General features: G+C 37.8%; 1 pseudogene; it reads left to right on the top strand.

Annotated features, from left to right (window-relative positions):
* On the top strand, positions 237-17,205 carry LOC106502318 (annotated as a pseudogene).

The following is a 20,334-nucleotide window of genomic DNA, read 5'->3' as shown; positions in this document are numbered from 1 at the left end:
GATTGTGCTGTTTTTGGAATATTGAGATGCATGGGCTGTTTGTATCACAACCAGACTTCTTGAAGGGATTGCCCACTATCACTGTTCGCCAGTGTCATCTCCCACTCACTCCTCAGCTCTCTCCAGAATGGTTCCAGTCGGTATGTCTGATCCAAAGGTGTTTAGTAAATAAAAATACATTAGACTGATGGATGGAGTGAAATTAAATATCCCAGGGCACACTCAGATTGGTAAGAATGTACATTAAGAAGGTTTTCAATGTGAAGTATATAAAACATCAAGCTTTGGAGGGAATGATTTACATTGGGTAAGTCATTCTGAACACTTGATATTCTTTTGATCTAAAGCATTTCTTCTCTCAGAACTGATCATTTCAGTGAAGTCAAGAGGAAAAAAGGAAATGCCATTCTTTGATAGACCAAGTTCTGACTGAAAAAATGACTCTTCCACAGACCCAATATTTTAAAGTTAATTTGGAGATGGAGTTGGACTGTGGTTGATTGAAACTGCTCTATCTTCGAGCTAGACACTCGAAGTGTCTAGCAGGGCACTCTTATTTGGAGCCTTCAGTATTTTCCTCTAGCAGAAGAAGGTTGAAACATGTAGGAAAATAGGAAGAGTTGGCTGGTCATGTACACAATGACTTAGCTCTGCTTATTGGAGCCAGATCCTGAATGTAGTCTTTCTCGCTGAATGCCTGTGAATACCATGCATCATTGAAGAATAACACGCTGGATACACCAACATATCCTACACGCATCACATAATTTCTTTGGATGATAGCCGCTCTTTCTTCAAATGAAAACCCCATCTTCCCTGCTTCGCTTGGACTGTGGCATTCCCTGGTTTTGGTACAACTGTGGCTGTTTCAAGTCAGTCCAGCTCCCTCCTATTATCTTGGGGTTATTTATCTTTCACATATGATCCTTCTTAAGAGCAGAGGAAAGCAATGGCATCTGGCTGTCTTCAAAGAACCACAGAGAAAGGGCGGTACCCTTTGGTTTAAAAATAATAAACAAGTAACAAAAGCCAGTACCCTGTGGACTGGTGGCACGAGGCCCTCTGTGGCTGCAAACGTTGCTTCCTCCTGTCTTCCAAGGGCTACTGGATATTTTAGGGGCACCTGTTGGTGGTATCAGCTGCCAGAGCATTGCTGGCACCAAAGGGTATGAAACAACAAAGGAGCAAACCCAGGGCACTGTTGGCCCAGCAGCCCGGCAGGCTGCCATCGTGAAGGCATGGCAAGCAAGTACGCCATCCACATCCTACCGCGTCCCCAAAACATCACACTTGTCTGCCACGCGTCCTTCCCTCTCCAGCTTTTGTCTCCGCAAGAGTGAAATCCAGTCCAGTCTCACCCTGGGTGTGAAAGATCAACTAACCACTTGGAGTGACCTAGAGAAGGACAGACACCCTCGCAAGGGAGGGTGAGCATTCCAAAAAACAAACAAAACAAACCCTGCTTAAATTAAAACAAACCCTTAACTAGATGGGACTAAGGCTCCATTATTTCCAAGGCACAGGTTACTTGCTTTTGACATTTTCTTCTGTTGTCTGTCAAATCCACTCCTATTAACACCTGTCTTATCATCACAGTATCTTTCAATTAAGTTGTCTCCAAATCCTACTACTCCATTAAAAAGTTTAATTGACTTTGATAATGAGACTTTGAGGAGCGGAGGAATGAAATGATTATATAAGAGCTTCAGGTATAAAATTTCACTATTAGAAATGTAATATCGTGGCTGGCTCCAGCATCTATGAAAGCACATTTTCAGTTATTGATGACCACCAGAGTTCTCCGAGGCCACAGGTTGCCAAAGAACAGGGGAGAAAACAGAAATGTGGGCAGAAAGGCAAACAAATATGAACTGGGGCTCTTGAAGAGACTGTATTTTTTATTTCACATTCTTTAAAAAATGGAGGTAAGTACAACACAAAATTGTGCGCTTAGTCGCTCAGTCGTGTCCAACTCTTTGCAACCCCATGGACTGCAGCACACCAGGCTCCTCTGTCCCTGGGATTTTTCAGGCAAGAATACTGAAGCGGGTTGCCGTTTCCTTCTCCAGGGGATCTTCCCAACCCAGGGATCAAACCCAGGTCTCTTTACCATCTGAGCCACCGGAGAACCACAACACAAAAGTAAATATCTTAAAAATAGCCAGTCCTTACAATGTCTTATAACCCCAAAATGCATACTTTTCTAATATGCTAAAGATTAAGGAGATTTAAACACTCATGTTAGAATATGATTACACATTTGTACACACTATTTTTTCCCTTCTTATATCATATGACATGTTACTAAAGGGGGCATCTTGGGAAAAAGGAGGAAAGAAAGAAATGGTTCACATAAAAGACTTGGGTGGGATCTGATAATATAGTTCCTACAGTTGGCTAGGCCATAGCAATGTACAGATCCCCGACTAGGTCAACGGATGGTTGTTTTTTGTTGTTCAGTTGCTAAGCCGTGAGTAACATGTGAGTCATGTCCCACCCTTTACAACCCCGTGGACTTCAGTCACCAGCCTTCCCTGTCCTTCACTGTCTCCCCGAGTTTGTTCAAACTCAAGTCCTTTGAGTCAGTGATGCCATCCAACCATCTCATTCAGGAGATAGTACTCAGATAATTACTGTGTAAATCGTAATAAATCAACAGTGGTTTACAATCACTGGGGAAAATAAATATAAGTCACCAAAAGATGAAAGAAACTTTCTTGGCAGATCCAACCTCCACAAAATTAAAATGATGAGGCAGAAGGCACACACTGTCACAGATGCCATAAAACTCAGATTCCTCGTTTGGGGAGTACGTGCAGGAACAGCTGCTCCTCACAGGCCCAGTGTAGCAGGTGCTATATATGAAAGCCAGTGTTCCTGTTTTTATTTCTTGTGACTCTTCCCTCATTCAGAGAATAAGGGGATTGGCCAAGTTGCAGCAAAGAGCTCACAGCTCCAAGTTTTAAGCTTCCAGGATATTCACTGAGATGATCCACAGGGTTGAAATGTGTTGCCTGTTCTTAGGCCAGTTAGCTTGCAATTGTGTACCGTTCACTACATTTTAAAATTTGAACTCATTGACAGTATTTAAAAACGGGAATGTATCACAGAAAAGTGTAGATGCACAGTATCTTTTGAAAACAAGACTGGCTATATCATCTGGAGAGTCTAATACAAAAGGAAAATGCAGCCACCCTTGTTCAAAAACAATTATGAATTTTATGACAGTGACAACAGAGCCTGAGAGCAAGTGTGGGCCCGTCTAAGCACAGACCTGATGTGCCTCCACACCCAACCTGCCCCAGAAGGTAAGTAGCCCATGAAAATCCAGAGGCGCCGGCCCCCCAGGCCTGTGTTCCTCAGATAGCAATCGGGGCAGCCAAATGCCGGCTACCCCTCTAAAATGGAGCCTGCTGCTCAGCCATCACAGCCTCCTTTGCTTCCTTTAGCTCCTACAGTGAAGCCAAGCGTCAGTCAATACTCATCACTGCACTTGCTCAGTTGGTGTTTTTCCTTTCACCTTGACTTCACTGAACCATATATACCACTTGATTGGCCCCCGTTAAAGTACAAGTTTTTGCCCTCTGGTCCAAAGGATATAACTGCCCATAGAAAGACATGCTTACTGTTCCCCTCTGGGGACACTGACCCACTGCAAGGCTCTTCTTAATGCTCATTGAAAGCAGAAGTCATCCACACACAGGTTGGACAACCTTTTTTGTTCTAAGACAATACAGATAAAGAAGTAGCTTGGCATGACCTCAACCTGTCTCGCCTCTTCCAGAAGGATTACAAGGGCCAGAGCAAGACAGGAAGATGAATGAAGCAGCTTCCACTCTAGAAGTCAAGAACTCTTTAATTTTTTGAAAAACAAAAAGATTTTGTTCTAAAAGCTAAAACAAAAAATGACAACCACAAATGCTACTTTAAAAAAGTCACTCTTTTAAAATTAATGCCTATGCATAGTGTTAGCTATCAGTCACTCTGTTTGACCCCGCCTGATGTACTTTGACGAATCTTTCTTCTGAAAAGAATAAATCATGCTCTTTGGAGGATGAATCTAACAGGCTTTGCTCTTCCTGAACAATAATGTATTCCATAGGGATGTGCTTTGTTCTCTTGAGTTTCAGAATTTATAAGCTTGACGTTTATTACAGACTCTACAACAGCACTGTTCTGTACTCTGAAACTGATTTGCCTGCTGAGACTGCATAAAATCGAAAGGAAAATCTGTCAACAGCTCCTTTTCCCTTTGCTTGACTTCCATGCATTTCTGGGCACCATAGAGTATTTCGTTTTTCAGGACCGTTTCCAAGCCAAGTCTGCTTCTACTCAAGATTTGTTCTGCACTAAACCTGAAGAGGCTCATTGGCCAAGGTCTAGTTGACTCGTTCCACTGGATTTCCCCACTTGGTCTACATTTTTTACTTCATTCCCTAGCCGTAGCCTTTACCAGTACTTTCGCATTCATCTAACTTAAGCACCCACGTAGTAAATATTTGGTGAGTACTCTATACGTGAATAAATAAAAACATAATAGATTTATTCTTTAAGTGACCAATATGATAAAATGTATTGCTTTTTAATGCTTTTAATAACTCTCTTTTATTATTGTTGCTCTTAAGCAAAGATAAATATGCATGCTTTATGTTCAGTCACAATAGGTCTTTTATAAAAAGCACTTGAAGGAAAACATTAATTTCCTCCAGCCTTGTTGCAGTTCAGGAAATATGAAATAATTTAATGATACTTTGTATTAGCATGCCCACCTTTTGCGTTTATCTTTATTCAGTTCTATAATTTATATACACTGTTATAGGCATGCACATTGCAAATACCGCTGCATGTGTGTCTTTATTTCATTCACTTGTTCGAAAAGTCTTTAACAGAGACTGCAAATGCGGCTTTTCCTTGTGACTCCATCTCCACTGTTGTGTCTGACTCTGTGCAACCCCATAGACGGCAGCCCACGAGGCTCCTCCATCCCTGGGATTCTCTAGGCAAGAACACTGGAGTAACTCTAGGGTTCTTTGTGTCCTGTGGTTACTCAGTAGACATTAGAGATAAATGAGATCGTTTGATGACTGTAATACTGAAGCCACTCAACCTCAAACTTTCTTCCTCTTCCTCTTTTTCTCTCCTCAGCCCTCAACATGTAACTTCTTACTCAGTTACTTGAGGATTTCACATTTAACGACCCTATGTAATATTGATTTCTAAAACAATGGCTCTATTTTCTTTTTTATTGATTTGTTTACTTGCTGAAGTATAGTTGATTTATAATATTGTGTTAGTTTCTGGTATATAGCATAGTGATTGAATTTTTTTTTTTCGTCAGATTCTGCTCCATTATAGGTTATTACAAGATAATGGGTATAGTTTCCTGTGCTATGCAGTATATATCCTTGTTGCTTAGCTATTATATATATAGCAATTGTTAATCCCAAACCCCTAGTTTGTCCCTCCCCTTCTTCCATCTTACCTTTGGTAAATATAAGCTTGTTTTCTATATCTATAGTCTGTTTCACATATACATTTATTTGTATTTTTTTAGATTCCTTATGTTATATAGTATTTGTCTTTGTCTGACTTATTACACTAAACATAATATTCTCTAGGTTTATCTACATTCTTGCAAATGGCAATATTTCATTCTTTTTATGGCTGAGTAATATTCCATTGTGTGTGTGTGTGTGTGTGTCTCACATTTCCTTAATTCAATTGTTCATTGATAGAAATAGAACTTCTATGAAGATTGGAGTGCATATATCTTTCCAAATTAGTGTTTTCATTTTTTCTGGATTTTCTTCCCTAGAAGTGAAATTGCTGGATCATATGGTCTTAAGTTAACAGATCAATTTTTAAAGGAAACTCCATACTGTTTCCCATAGTGGCTGTAGCAATTTACATCCTACCAGCAGCGTATGAAGGTTCCGTTTGTCTATATTTTCACAAATGTTTGCTTTTTGTAGGCTTTTTCTACCCAAGGCTCTCATACTTATTTGAGAAACAACAGGATGGCCTCAGGTCTCCATGACTAGAGTCGCTCTTCCCCACCTTCATTCTGGTTCTAAATGTCCATTGACATACCCTCCTCAGGCCTCTCAGACTGAAATCTCCACCTTCACCCTCAGGGTTTGTCTTAGCCATCTCAAGTGACTCTGCCATAATGGCTTACATTTGTTAAGCATTTATTAAGGGTTATGGACTTTTCCAAGAACTCGACATAGACTATTTTCTTCAGTCTTTACAAAAGCTAATGAAGGTAGGTACAATTATTACCATAATTCACCAATTCTCTGACTTGTTTATTTCCCTTTCTGAAATAGAATGTGTTTTAAAATCAAGTATTGGCAGCACTTGAAGAATCTTATTGGCACACAAAATGAGGGTGAGGTGAGGTGAAGTCGCTCAGTCATGTCCGACTCTTTGCGACCCCGTGGACTGTAACCTACTAGGCTTCTCCGTCCATGGGATTCTCCAGGCAAGAATACTGGAGTGGATTGCCATTTCCTTCTCCAGGGGATCTTCCCGACCCAGGGATCGAACCCGGGTCTCCCGCATTGGAGGCAGACGCTTTAACCTCTGAGCCACCAGGGAAGCCCACACAAAATGAAGGTGTATATATTTTACAATCTGTGGAATCTTAGATTTGAAGAAATATAGTATCCGCATCCGACTACATGAAAACACAAGCTTAGAGAAGTTAATTTAAGACCATGAATCCATGCAGTGTTATTCCAAAGCCCAATCTTTTAACTACTACACTGCAACTCAGGGCAGTGATCCTTGATATTTCTTTTCTTCGTCATTTCCTTTTAATAGTCAGATTTAAATGTATATTAAAAAAAACCGATGGTTATTTTCATTTTGTGATTTAAAAGTGAACACATATTCATTGTAAAACTTTAAAGAGCATAAAATTTAAGGACAAAATAGACATCGCCATGAATATTAAAAGATAGTCATATTACCAACATGTTGGTATATTTCTTCCTGGTTTTTGGCGCCTTATGCACATTCACATATTGATCCTTAATCAACCTGGAGGTTAGTGGTGCTGACTTTCTGTGCAGTCAAAAATCTGCATATGATTTATAGTTGGTCCTCAGTATCCCCAGTTCCTTTGTATCTCTGGTTCTTCATCAGGGTTCAACCAATCACTACTATTACTATTGTACTAATTATTGAAAAATACCTGTGTAGAAGTAGCCCAGCACAGTTCAAACCCATGCTGTTCAAGGATCAACTACATATGTATAGCACTGGTCACATACCATTGATGTAGTTTTGCATCCCTCTGTTTTAGCACTATGCAGTGAGCATCTCCCCATGGTACATCCATTCACGCTAAATTGCATCCAGCTCTTTGTGATCCTATGGACTGTAGCCTGCCAGGTTCCTCTGTACATGGGGTTCTCTAGGCAAGAATACTGGAATGGGTTGCCATGCCCTCCTCCAGGGGATCTTTCCAAACCAGGGATCAAACCCGAGTGTCTCCTGCATTAGTAGATCGGTTCTTAACCACTAGCACCACCTGGGAAGCCCCCTTCCCCATGGTTTTATATGTTTTATAAGCACAAGACTTTCAACAGTCATCTAACTTTTGATGTAGTGTTGAACTATAATTGAACACTTGTATTTTTGCCAAGTTTGACTCAGACTGTAAAGAATCTGCCTGCAATGCAGGAGACCTAGGATCAATTCCCACTCCAGTATTCTTGCCTGGAGAATTCCATAGACAGAGGAGCCTGATGGGCTACAGTCCATGGGGTGACAAAGAATCAGACATGACTGAACAACTAACACTTTAAGTACATGTGATGGGCAAACTTATTCCTATCTAAAAATTCCAAAATCTGTTTATACTTCTTTTTGAGTTATAATGGTTTCCTTAGCTTATCAATAGAGTTAAAAACGTATGTGCCTCCCACACAGAAGAGCTGTGAGCATGAAGTAGCTGAAAAATCCAGAGCTCAAATGGGAGACATTTCCCTAAAAAGAACACCAGTGACTTCCTCTGGAGCTACTTGGCATATTCAGCCTCTTTGGGAGAGGATTTTATCCTTGCTAGAAAAGCCCCAGGGGGCTTCCCTGGCGGCTTAGCAGTAAAGAGTCTGCCTGCAATTCAGGAGCCTCAGGACACATGGGTTTGATCCCTGGGTCCGAAAGATCCCTTGGAGGAGAGGGCAAGGCAACCCACTCCAGTATTCTTGCCTGGAAAATCCCATGGACAGAGGAGCCTGGCAAGCTATAGTCCATAAGATTGCAAAGAGTCATACGTGACTGAACCAACTTAGCAGCAGCAGTAGAAAAGGCCCAGAGGGTCAGTGTTTGAAGCTGAGTTACATAGCAATAGGATATTTGTGCTATACAGATTCTTGTCACATCATTGAGGTGGAGGCTGCAACATGAACATTGCTTTCACAGTGTTGGGTGGTAGGGTTTGGGGCACAAAGCAACAGTATTTATAGGAATTGGAAACTAAGAAATCTAGTCTTAACACTTTTAGGGCACCTTTTCTTAGTCTCATTTTCTTTTTACCTCTTCTCACTACTGACAAGAGAAAGGGAAAATCAGCAAGTAATCAATACAGCGGAGTTTAGTCTTTAGAGAAGGTCACAGGGAACCATAGAAAGGAAGTTTTAAGAGAGCCCTTGGGAAGACTTCAGATTTCTGACAGCTCATCCACTAATCCCCAGAAGGCAACTTTGTACGTATTCCCAGTTTCAAAAAAGAACTACTGTCAACTGGATTTTATTTCCTGGATATGTTTATGTTTACTATTGTGATTAGAATGTTTCTTGAAAATTAATGTCTTTTGATGACTGAGGGATATTTTCTCAGTATCCTCAAAGTCTTCAGTAACATCTTTTGATTTTCAATTAAACAATCTAGAACCCTTTAAGTAATCATTTCAATGGCTCAGCAGGTAAAGAATCTGCCTGCAATTCTGGAGACAATAGGAGATGCAGGTTTGATCCCAGGGTTGGGATGATCCCCTGGAGAAGGAAATGGCAACCCATTCCAGGATTCTTGCCTGAAAAATTCCATGGACAGAGGAGCCTGGTGGGCTACAGTCCACTGGGTCACAAAGAGTTGGACACAGCTGAGGGACCAAGCACACAGAACTCTCTAATCATAATTTTTTCTAAGTGAAAGTAAAGCACCCTACTGTCTGGCTGTTCTGTGCTCGTCAGTACCTGCTACCTGTCGACTATGTGTGTGACAATCTGTAAGGTGTTCTAGGGACAACCAAGTGCAAACACTGCTTTCTCTGTGCTATCAACTGAGGAAAAGTGTGACAGTCTATTAGGTGTCAGGGAGATGAAACAGAAGAGTGAAAGTTGGGGTGACTCGAGTAGATAACATATTTGTATAACGCTTCTCTAGAGTTCAATTTCAGAAATTCAGTATGAATTCTGGGCTAATTCTTATTATTCAGTATTAAATAATGAGTATTTGTTTTGATAGTAATGGGTGCCATTTTTCAGGGTGACTCTTAAAACAGAGCTAAAGCATAATCCCTGTGCACAGAGCATTTGCCTTCAAATAAGGGAGAAAAATATTTCTCTAGAATCCCCATAACCTGGGGCATTAACTGAGGAGGGTCATAAGAAGATCCAGCATTCAAAGGAAGGGAAAGCTGTTTGGTGAACAGCTCTCAACTGGGGACTTGACCAAAGTTGATTAGGAATTTAGCCATAGAAATTGGGCAAAAGGAATTTTATGAGAAGCGGCTTCAAAGGGAAACTATTAGAGTGAATTTGGGAAACTTTGTGGATTCTAGGTTGACAGCTGAAAAATGTGAGCTACTTCCTGGTATATGAGATTAATTTTCTCATCATTTTTCCGTTTAAGTAATTATGCCACCTAGTTGAGAATCCCTCTGAATTTCTTATTAAATGAGATGGGATGTATGTGTACCCAGTAGACATGTATGTGTGCTGGGTACACATACATCCCAGGGCATGGCAATCCACTCCAGTATTCTTGCCTGGAGAATCCCATGGACAGAGGAGCCTGGCATTGTACAGTCCATGACTTCACAAAGAGTCAGACATGACTAAAGTGACTTAGCCCACAAGCACGGATGTATGTGTATCCAGCACATACCATAGAACAAATAGAAACAACTAAGCTTGTCTTTAAAATCATACCTCTTAGCTTAATTTAAAGACATGACCATTATTTTTAATCTTTCCTCTCAGGTTGCATGTACTTTCTGAGACAGTTGGCAGAATTTGGCTGATAAGAAAGCAAATTTTTTGGAACTATGTAGTTTTTAATTTTTACACCAATTTTCCAATAATTTAAACTCTTGTTTTTCTCTGTTTTGTGAAAGGAAAATATACATTGGCCCTTGTAGGCTCCTGGAGCACTGAACAACACATTAGCCCTCATTTTGCTATTGTGCAATCATATTTTCTTCACTCATTAGATGATAATATTTTTATTGGTCCAAGACGCTCGCAGCTGTATCACCTTCACTGCAGGCTTAAGCAATTAGTAGGCAGCCCTGAGGGACAGGATTGCTTGACTCTACCCAGGAGAGCCAGCTGTTTGAACAAAACAGTTGCTCCCTTTAAAAAAATTCTCCTCGTGATGATTTTAGATTGCTTTTCAATTTGAAATATTTGCCTGAAAAGATGCTATGATTACACGTTACAATATAAAACAAATTCACATGATTTATAAAGTTCATTTAAGCACTATAGTAAAACCATATTAACATTTCACTTTTTATTCTTGTGATTTTCCTTCTCTTCACTTGATCTCAAATTACTTCTGTTGGATGGATAGTAAAATATGTGTAAATTTTTTGGTGTGTGATCAAAGAGAAAGTTTCAAGGTCTCTGTCTTGGTTGGAAATATGAAGAAAGTTCCCGAGAGACAAAGAACTCAATATAATTGTTTTTATACAGTTTATTCGAACACTACTATGCCCAGCTACAGTAATACGATCTTGCTTAGCTAGAATATTTGCTTTTTTATTACAAAGGTTTATTCTAGGAACACAAGCAATAGGTTATCTGCAAAAAGAATACTAGTTTCAAGCGCTGGAAGTCTCTGAAGGTTCATAGAGAGTTTAGCTTTGGTAAGGAAAAATATATTTAAAATATTCTTCTTAATTATTTGAACAATACAAAGTAATTCCTATAGATAAATAAGTAAGGAATAGTAAAATGTATAAGCAGAATACAGAGAAGATAATACTCCTGCTTTCAAGAAGTTTACTATTTTATCTTTATGATGTAGTATAAACAGAGACTGGAAGAAATAAATCAAAATTCAAATCATTATATATTTATTGAGCACTGAATGTGCCCGAATTGGAAACTAGAACAGTGAACTAGAAGCTTAAATAATTTTGAGACTGATGCTCACTTAAAATAATTTTAACACAATACAATTTTAATATAATAATTCAGATAATGAAACTGCTAGGATAGAGATATAAATTGTATGCTATCAGAGAATTAATTAACTGATTATCGGCTGTCAACCCATCATTGAATGTGAACAAGACAAGACTATGAAATGAAAGAAAAGGACAGGCCACCTGAATGTTAACACTTGGATTTTATTCCAAGAGTATTTTCTGAGTAAGAACTATATTGGGGACAACCAAAAAATAAGATTTGCTCTTAAAAAGAGGGCCAAACCTTTCTAATGTGGCCATAATTTAAAAATTCCCTCAATTTCTATCAGCTTGCAGAATCACCCCTTTGGCTAAGGTGAGAATAATTACTTAAAAAGATTGGCTATTTTGGCTACCATTTCAACTATCAGGAGGTTCAAGCCCCACGAGAGTCCACAGTAGCTTGGGGCTTGAACAGGACCTGCTGGCACAATTAAGATGCCACATTTGTGCGCCAAGATAATTCACAGATTCCCGGGCTCTGAGGTACTCTCATTTCCTTTGGTTTCATCTAGAAAACAACAAGATATAAATATGTAGTTTGGTTTTGGATGACTTCGTTCAGAGGCAGTATAAATGACTATCCTGTTGAATTAGTAATCCAATTTCAAATTACTAATAAGTTTGAAAGCCACTTTGTTCCAACCCCCAATTCTGTTTCCCAAATTTCTTTTCTCCCTACAAGCAACTACTATTTTGAATTTTTGAGTGATTCTTTCAGGTTAAAATTTGTTTATTAGTCTATTTTGTTCTGTAGATTCTTTTACATGTATTTTTACTATAGATACGTTTTTATGCCTTCATTGTTTCATACATATTTTTAAAATTTTACATTAATGCTGTCATACCATCTATAGTAGCATTTTGTTGTTTAGTCACTAAGTCATGTCTGACTCTTTGCAACCCCATGAACTGCAGTACACCAGGCTTCTCTATCCTTCACTATCTCCCAGTGTGCTCAAACTCATGTCCATTGATTCAGTGATGCCATCCAACCACCTCATCCTCTGATTCCCCCTTCTTCTCCTGCCCTCAATCTTTTCCAGCATCAGGGTCTTTTCCAATGAGTCAGTTCTTTGCATTAGGTGGTCAAAGTGTTGGAGCTTCAGCTTCAGCCTCAGTCCTTCCAATGAATATTCAGAGTGGATTTTCTTTAGTCTTGGCTGGCTTGAATCTCCTTGCTGTCCAAAGTACTCTCAAGAGTCTTCTCCAGTACCATGATTCAAAAGCATAAATTCTTTGGGGCTCAGCCTTCTTTAGGGTCCAATTTTCACATCCATACATGAATACTGGAAAAACTATAGCTTTGACTGTATGGACCTTTGTTAGCAAAATGACATCTCTGCTTTTTATATGCTGTCTAGGTTTGTCATGGCTTTCCTTCCATAGAAATATATTATATTTATATAATAGCATATAGATAATATATATAATAGCATATAGATAATATATACGATAGCATATCTATGTCTATATCTGTAATAGTCTTCAGTGATTATCCTGGTACAGTAGTTTCTTCAGGGAAAATACTGAAACATGGATTATAGGGATATAGGACAGTGCATTTTCAGCTGTAGTAGGTGTTTCCTGATGCCTCTAGAGTTAATATGCTAATAAACAACTCATGCCAGCATTTTGTAAGACCTTCCATTTCTCATATAGTCTCCAATATTTGATGCTTCTTTGATTTTTTCCAATCAAATAACATTGTATCCTTGTATTAATTTCTATTTTTCTGATTAGTAGTAAGATTAAAGATATTTTCATATATTTATTGGACATTTGTTTCACTCGTGAGTTCTACTTTTTCATGCTTTTATTTTTCATATCTTGCTGATTTTGTCTTTTTGTTTTAAAAAATGATATATAAAAGTTCATATGTTTCCATTTATTTCACTACTATTTATTTGAATTTAATCTTTGATTCTTTATTTAGCATTTTAAAATTAGCATTTCTCTAATAATGGCTGATAGCATCTTTTCATGTGCCTACTGGCCGTCTGAATTTCTTCTGGAGAAATGTCTATTTAGGTTTTCTGTCCATTTTTCGATTGGGCTGTTTGTTTTTTCGTTGTTGAGTAGTATAGCTATTTGTATATTTTGAAAATTAAGCCCTTGTCAGTCACATTGCTTGCAAATATTTTTGCCCATTTTCTAGCTCGTCTTCTCATTTTGTTTATGGCTTCTTTGCTGTGCGAAAGCTTGTAAGTTTTATTAGGTACCGTTTGTTTATTTTTGTTTTTGTTTCTAGTGCCTTGGGAGAATGACCCAAGAAAACATTGATACAATTGATGTCAGAGAATGTTTTGACTCTATCTCTTCTAGGAGTTTTATACTGTCATGTCTTATGTTTGTCTTTAAGCCATTTTGAGTTTGTGTTTTTGTACAGTAAGAGGGGCTGTTCTAACTTCATCGATTTACATGTGACTGTCCAACTTTCTCCACACCACTTGGTGAAGAGACTTTTTCCTATTATTGCCTCTTTTGTTGAAGACTGAACATTAAACAAAAAATTTAACTCAGATCTCCCTCCAGGGTCTACAGCCTGTCATGTTCAGGATGTATAAAATGATAATTGCATCTAAGTTTACTCCATCATCAATATTTTTATTTTGACAAGCATCAACCCTAAAAAAAAGTTGAAAGAGGAGTACAATAAGCACCATATACCCTTCATTTAGATTCAGAAATTGTTATCTTTTTGCTACTTTTGCTGTATCTCTCTCTTAACTATGTTGCTAATATGGCAAAAAAAACTCCTACATACAGGCCTCTTTTATTGTGCTTTGCTTTATTGCACATCACAGATGTGCATATTTTTAGATTAATTTTTATTGGGGTATAGTTGATTCATAATGTTTTATGCATTTTTATTTATAAACTGAGATTTTGACAATCTTGTGTCAAGCAAATCTATCAGTGCCATTTTTCCAACAGCATTTACTTATTTCACCTCTCTGCCTCACATGTTGGTAATTCTCAAACTATTTCAAACTCTTTTATTACTATACTTGTTATAGTGACCTGCGATCAGTGATCTCGATGTTATTCTTGTCATTGTTTTGAGATGCCACTAACTGTGCCCATATACCCATATAAGACAGTAAACTTGGTATATGTTGTATGTGTTCTGAATGCCCCTCTGACTGGCCATTCTCCCACCTCTCTCGCTCTTCTTGGGCCTCCCTATTCTATGAGACACAACAATATTGAAATCAGGCCAACGAATAACTCTACAATCTCCTCTAAGTGAAAGGAAGAGGCACATTATCTCTCATTTTAAATCAGAAGCTGTCGGTGATTTAGTGAGGAAACCACATGGAAAATTGAGATAGACAAAAAGGTAGGCCTCTTGTGCCAAACTCTTAGCCAAGTTATGAATGCAAAGGAAACATTCTTGAAGGAAATTAAAAGCACTACTCCAGTGAACACACTAATGATAAGAAAATGAAACAGCCTTATTACGGATCGTAGTGAAAGTTTTAGTGATCCACATAGAAAAACAAACCAGCCATAATATTCCTTTAAGTTAAAGCCTAACCAGAGCAAGATCCTAACTCTCTTCAATTTTATAAAGGCTCAGAGAGGTGAGGAAGATGCAGAAGAAAACTCTGAGGCTAGTAGAGGCTGGTTCACGAGATTTAAGGAAAAGGAAAGAAGTTGTCTCCGTAACATCAAAGTGCACGATGAAACAGCAAGTGCTGATGTTGAAGCTGCAGCAAGTTATCCAGAAGATCTAGCTAAGTTAATGAATGAAGGTGGCTACATTACACAGCTTATTTTGGGGGTAAACAAAACAGCTTTCTGTTGGAATATGTCATCTAGGACTTTCAGAGCTAGAGAGGAAAAGTCACTGCCTGGCTTCGAAGGACAGGCTGATACTCATATTAAAGGCTAATGCAGATGGCAACTTGAAATTGAAGGCAGTGCTCATTTACCATTCTGAAAATCCTAGGGTCCTTAAGAATTATGCTAACTCTATCCTACTGTACTTTAGAAATGGAACAACAAAGCCTGATGACTAAACATCTATTTACATCATTGTTTACTGAATATTTTGAGCCTACTGTTGGGACCTACTGCTCAAAAAAAAAAAAAAAAATTCCTTTCAAAATATTACTACTCCTTGACCATGTACCTGGTCACCTAAGAGCTCTGATGGAGATAAACATGAATTTCAGGTTGTTTTCATGCCTGTAAACACAATACACATTCTGTAGTCCATGGATCAAAGGGTCATTTTGACTTTCAAGTCTTATTATTTAAGAAATTTCATAAAGCTATACATGCCATATATATAGTGATTCCTCTTATGAATCCAGACAAAGTCAATTGAAAACCTTCCAGAAAGGATTCACCATTCTAGACGTCACTAAGAACATTTAGATAAGCAGATGATACCACCCTAATGGCAGAAAGTGAAGAGGAACTAAAGAGCCTCTTGATGAGGGTAAGAGAGGAGAGTAAAAAAGCTTCCTTAAAACTCAGCATTCAGGAAAATAAAATTGTGGCATTTGGTCCCATCACTTCATGGCAAATAGATGAGGAAAAAGTGGAAACAGTGACATTTTGGGGGGGCTCCAAAATCACTGTGGATGGTGATTGCAGCCATGAAATTAAAAGATGCATGCTCCTTAGAAGGAAAGATATGACAAACCTAGATAGCATATTAAAACTCAGAGATATCACTTTGCTGACAAAGGTCCATATAGTCAAAGTTATGGTTTTTCCAGTAGTCATGTACAGATATGAGAGGTGGGCCATGAAGAAGGCTTAGTGCCAAAGAATTGATGTTTTTGAATTGTGGTGCTGGAGAAGATTCTTGAGAGTCCCTTGGACTGCAAGGAGATGAAACTAGTCAAGCCCAAAAGAAGTCAACCCTGAGTATTCATTGGAATGACTGAGGTTGAAGCTGAAGCTCCAATACTTTGACCACCTGAGGCGAAGAGCCAACTAAATGGAAAAGATGCTGATGCTGGAAAAGATTGAGGGCAGGAGGAAAAGAGGGCAATAGAGGATGACATGGTTGGATAGCATCACTGACTCAATGGACACGAGTTTGAGCATACTGGTAGACAGTAAAGTACAGGGAAGCCTGGTACGCTGCAGTCCATGGGATAGTAAGGAGTTGGACATAACTTAGTAACTGAACAACAACAATAAGAACATTCGTGATTCATGGAAAGAGGTCCAAATATCAACATTAGCAGGAATTTGGAAGAAGTTAATTCCAACCCTCATCAATGACTTTGAGGGGTTTAAGACTTCAGGGGAGGAAGTAACTGCAAGTGTAGTGAAAATAGCAAGAGAGCTCGAAGTGGAGCCTGAATATGTGACTGAATTGCTGCAACCTCATGATAAACTTGTCACAGATGAAGAGTGGCTTCTTACAGATGAGCAAAGAAACTGGTATCTTGAGATGGAATCTACTGCTGGTGGAGATACTGTGAATGTTGTTGTTGAAATGACAACAAAGGATTTAGAAATATTGCCTGAACTTAGTTGATAAAGCAGCAGCATGGTCTGAGAAGGCTGATTCCAATTTTGAGAAAAGTTCTACAGTGGGTAAAATGCTATCAAACAGCATTGGATACTATGGAGAACTTGTTTGTAAAAGGAAGAGCCAATTGATGTGGCAAGCTTCATTGTTGTCTTATTTTAAGAACTTGCCACATTCACCCCATCCTTCAATAATGGCCACTCTGATCAAGCAGCAACCATCAGAATGGAGGCAAGAGCCTCTACAAGTAAAAAAGACTGACTTGCTCATTACGCTCAGATGATGGTTAGTATTTTTTTTAGCAATAAAGTATTTTTTAAATTAAGGTGTATACATTGTTTTTTAATAGACTACAGTATATAACTTTTGTCTGCACCAAGAAATCAAAAAGTACCTGTGACTCACTTTATTTTGATATTTGATTTATTTCTATGGTCTGGAACCAGATTCACAATACCTTTGAGGTATGCCTATACTATGGCAAGCATCCTCTAAGAAAACATGATTCTTCTCTATGACCACAATGCCTTTTGTACACTTCCAGAATTCATATTCATGCAAGAATATTACCTAATAGCCAGTCTACATTTCAATTTCTTCAATGGCTCTGAAAATAGCCCTTGTATATTTTTCAAGTTCACATCATTCCAAGGATTATATGCCCACTGCCTTTTGTTATCATGTTTCTTTACTTTAATCTGGATAAGTCACTGCCTTTTATTTTCTTTCATAATCGTATTTTTGAAGAGTTCAGCATAAGTTGTCTTGTAAAATGTCTGACAGCCTGGATTCATTCAACAATTTTTTTTTTTCACATAACTAGGTTAAACCTTTTAGACCAGAAGACTATATAGATTGTTTTATACCTCTTATCAGAAGGCATATAATAACATGTTGTCCTGTTAATGTCCTAATAATGCTAGGCTGGATCACTTGACCAGGGTGGTGTTTTAAAGATAGCACCATTGTAAATCTCATTTTCCCCCATTCCTAATTAATAAATAATCTGTAGGGCACCTGTCCTTTAGCTTAGTTTTTTTTTTTTTTTGCTGGTTTTTGCAGCATAGTATGTGCAGAAAAGCATACATATATCATTAGTGTGTTGCTCAGTGAAGTTTTGCAAACTGGATACATCCATGTAAATAATCAGCCTCTAGCTTGAGATATATATCATCAGCACTCTAGAAACTCACCTTGTACCTTCTTTCTGGCTATGTCTGACATCATAAATTGATTCTTATTTTATACTGTAACTAAACCTAATCACACAGGATGTAGCTTTTCATGACTTGCTTATTTCACTCAAGATTATGTTTGTGAGGCTCATGCGTATCATTGTGTGGTGGCTTAATTTTGCTCATTATTCTTGTTGTTAATATTTTGTTGTATGAATATATAAATGATTTTATCCATTCTCTTATGGATTTGGGGTTTGTTTACATTGGAGATATTATAAATAGAGATTGTGTGAGCACTCTAGTATATTTCTTCTGGTTAAATTTTCATTTATGTTGGAAATGTTCCAACAGAATAGAATAGCTAGGTGACAAATATGCCCAAGTTAAGTTTTCAGAGTTATTGTGTTAATTTCCCTGCCCACACAAGTGGTTAAGTGTTCTAGTTGCTGCTTACCCTTGTCAATACCTAATATCATTAATTGCTTCCATTTTAGGCATCCTGGGGAGGGTATAGTGGAATCTTACCTCACTTTTAAAGCTCTCTAAATGAATCTATTTAAAAACATTTCAAAATAGTCAACACTAAATTATATTTGCTGAAATCTGTTACTTATTTTTTTGCTTGCCACTTATTTTTGCATCCAGCTACTATGCTATATTGGTTCAATTTCCTGCTTGATGACGAATACTAGAAATTCTTTCCATGAGAAGACAGTATAATCTTTCTGGCTCCATTTATCTAATTATTTTACTCTACTTTGATCTGAGTGATAGTTTAGCTGTGTATGGAATTTGGGGATGAATATTACTGTCTCAGCCCTAGGAAGATTCTTTCCCATTGTCTCTTGCCAATACTCACTGTTGATGAGAAGTCTGCTATCAGTTTGTTTCTTTACAGACATACATCTTTTCTCTCTGGTAGATTTTTAAGATTTTCTGTTTTTTTGGCATTGATTGTCATAAGGTCACATTATTACTTTTTTAAAAAGAATTTTTTATTTTTTAATTGAAGGATAATTGCTTTACAGAATTTTGTTGTTACATTATTACTGTTTGACATTTTACTACAATGTACCTATATGTGAATTTACTTACATTTTTTCTACTGGGAACTTGATGAAATTTTTCTTATCTTTCTATGTTTCTTATATACAAGAATATTCACATTCATTATTTGAATATTTCTTCTCCTCTATTCTCTTGTTGGTATTCTGAGATCTTCTCATTCTTTTTTTCCATATGTCTTAAATTCTCTTTCATATTTTTTATTTATCCCTCTGTGCTGGATTCTGTGTGATCCAAGAGAATCTTGTCTCTTCCAATTCACTTATTCTCTCTGTTAGTCTAATGTTAAATTTGTTCTTTTAAGCTTTAAAAAATTTTAATCACTTTATATTTTCTTTCTAGAATTTCTCTTAGGTAATTTTTCAGATCTTATTCTTTTTCATACCACTTTGCCTTTGCTTTACGTTTTCCTTCCTTTCCTTTTTGAACATTGTAAATAATTTGAAGTCCTTTTAAAATTACTTCATTATCTCCATTCCCAGTATGCTATGCAAATCCTCCATTTGTTTGCCAACTCACTCTTATGGTGGCTACTTTATTCAGCGTAGTCATCATGTTATAATCTCTTTCTTGCAGTTTATCTCTGTGGTAGTACCATTTGCGCTAGTCTTTGATGGATTTTTAATGTTAATTTCCCAGCTTGGGGATATAGGGCTTTGTGTATCACACATAGTCAGACCTCTATCCATGAACAGAGCAAGCTTAGGTTTTCAATTTCTGTGGCTGATTAAATTTCAACATACAATGGTAGATAGAAACTTCCTCCTAGTTATTCCAGAAATTTCTTGTTTCCGTTTCATTTGTGAAACAGACTTTCCTGGCCCCTAGCTTCACACATGAAGGTTCAGTTCTAGCTCTTTGCTCCCAGAGTCCTATGGTCTAGTTTGTCTTCTGCAAGGAATCCAAGTCCTCAGCCATGTACTGATAGCTTGTTCCTAATTTCTATTGAGCTTATTGGGATCAACTTCAGCTCAGCACTTTCACTTTGAGTTATACTGCACACCTGACATCTGAAAATTTCCTCTTTTTTGTTTCTTTTTTTCCAGTTCCAGTTTGGACTATATATTCAAGGTTTTTTAAAATGGGATGGGGGGATTGTTGTAACCCAACATTTCAACATCTTCACAGCAGCTTGGGAGATTTCCTGCATCTGATATGTCTTCTTTAAA

The sequence above is a fragment of the Capra hircus genome, chromosome 7, assembly GCF_001704415.2.
Source record: "Capra hircus breed San Clemente chromosome 7, ASM170441v1, whole genome shotgun sequence".
In the NCBI taxonomy this organism is placed as follows: Eukaryota; Metazoa; Chordata; class Mammalia; order Artiodactyla; family Bovidae; genus Capra; species Capra hircus.
Note: the sequence above shows the minus strand (reverse complement) of the source record. Positions and strands in the feature narration are given on the sequence as shown.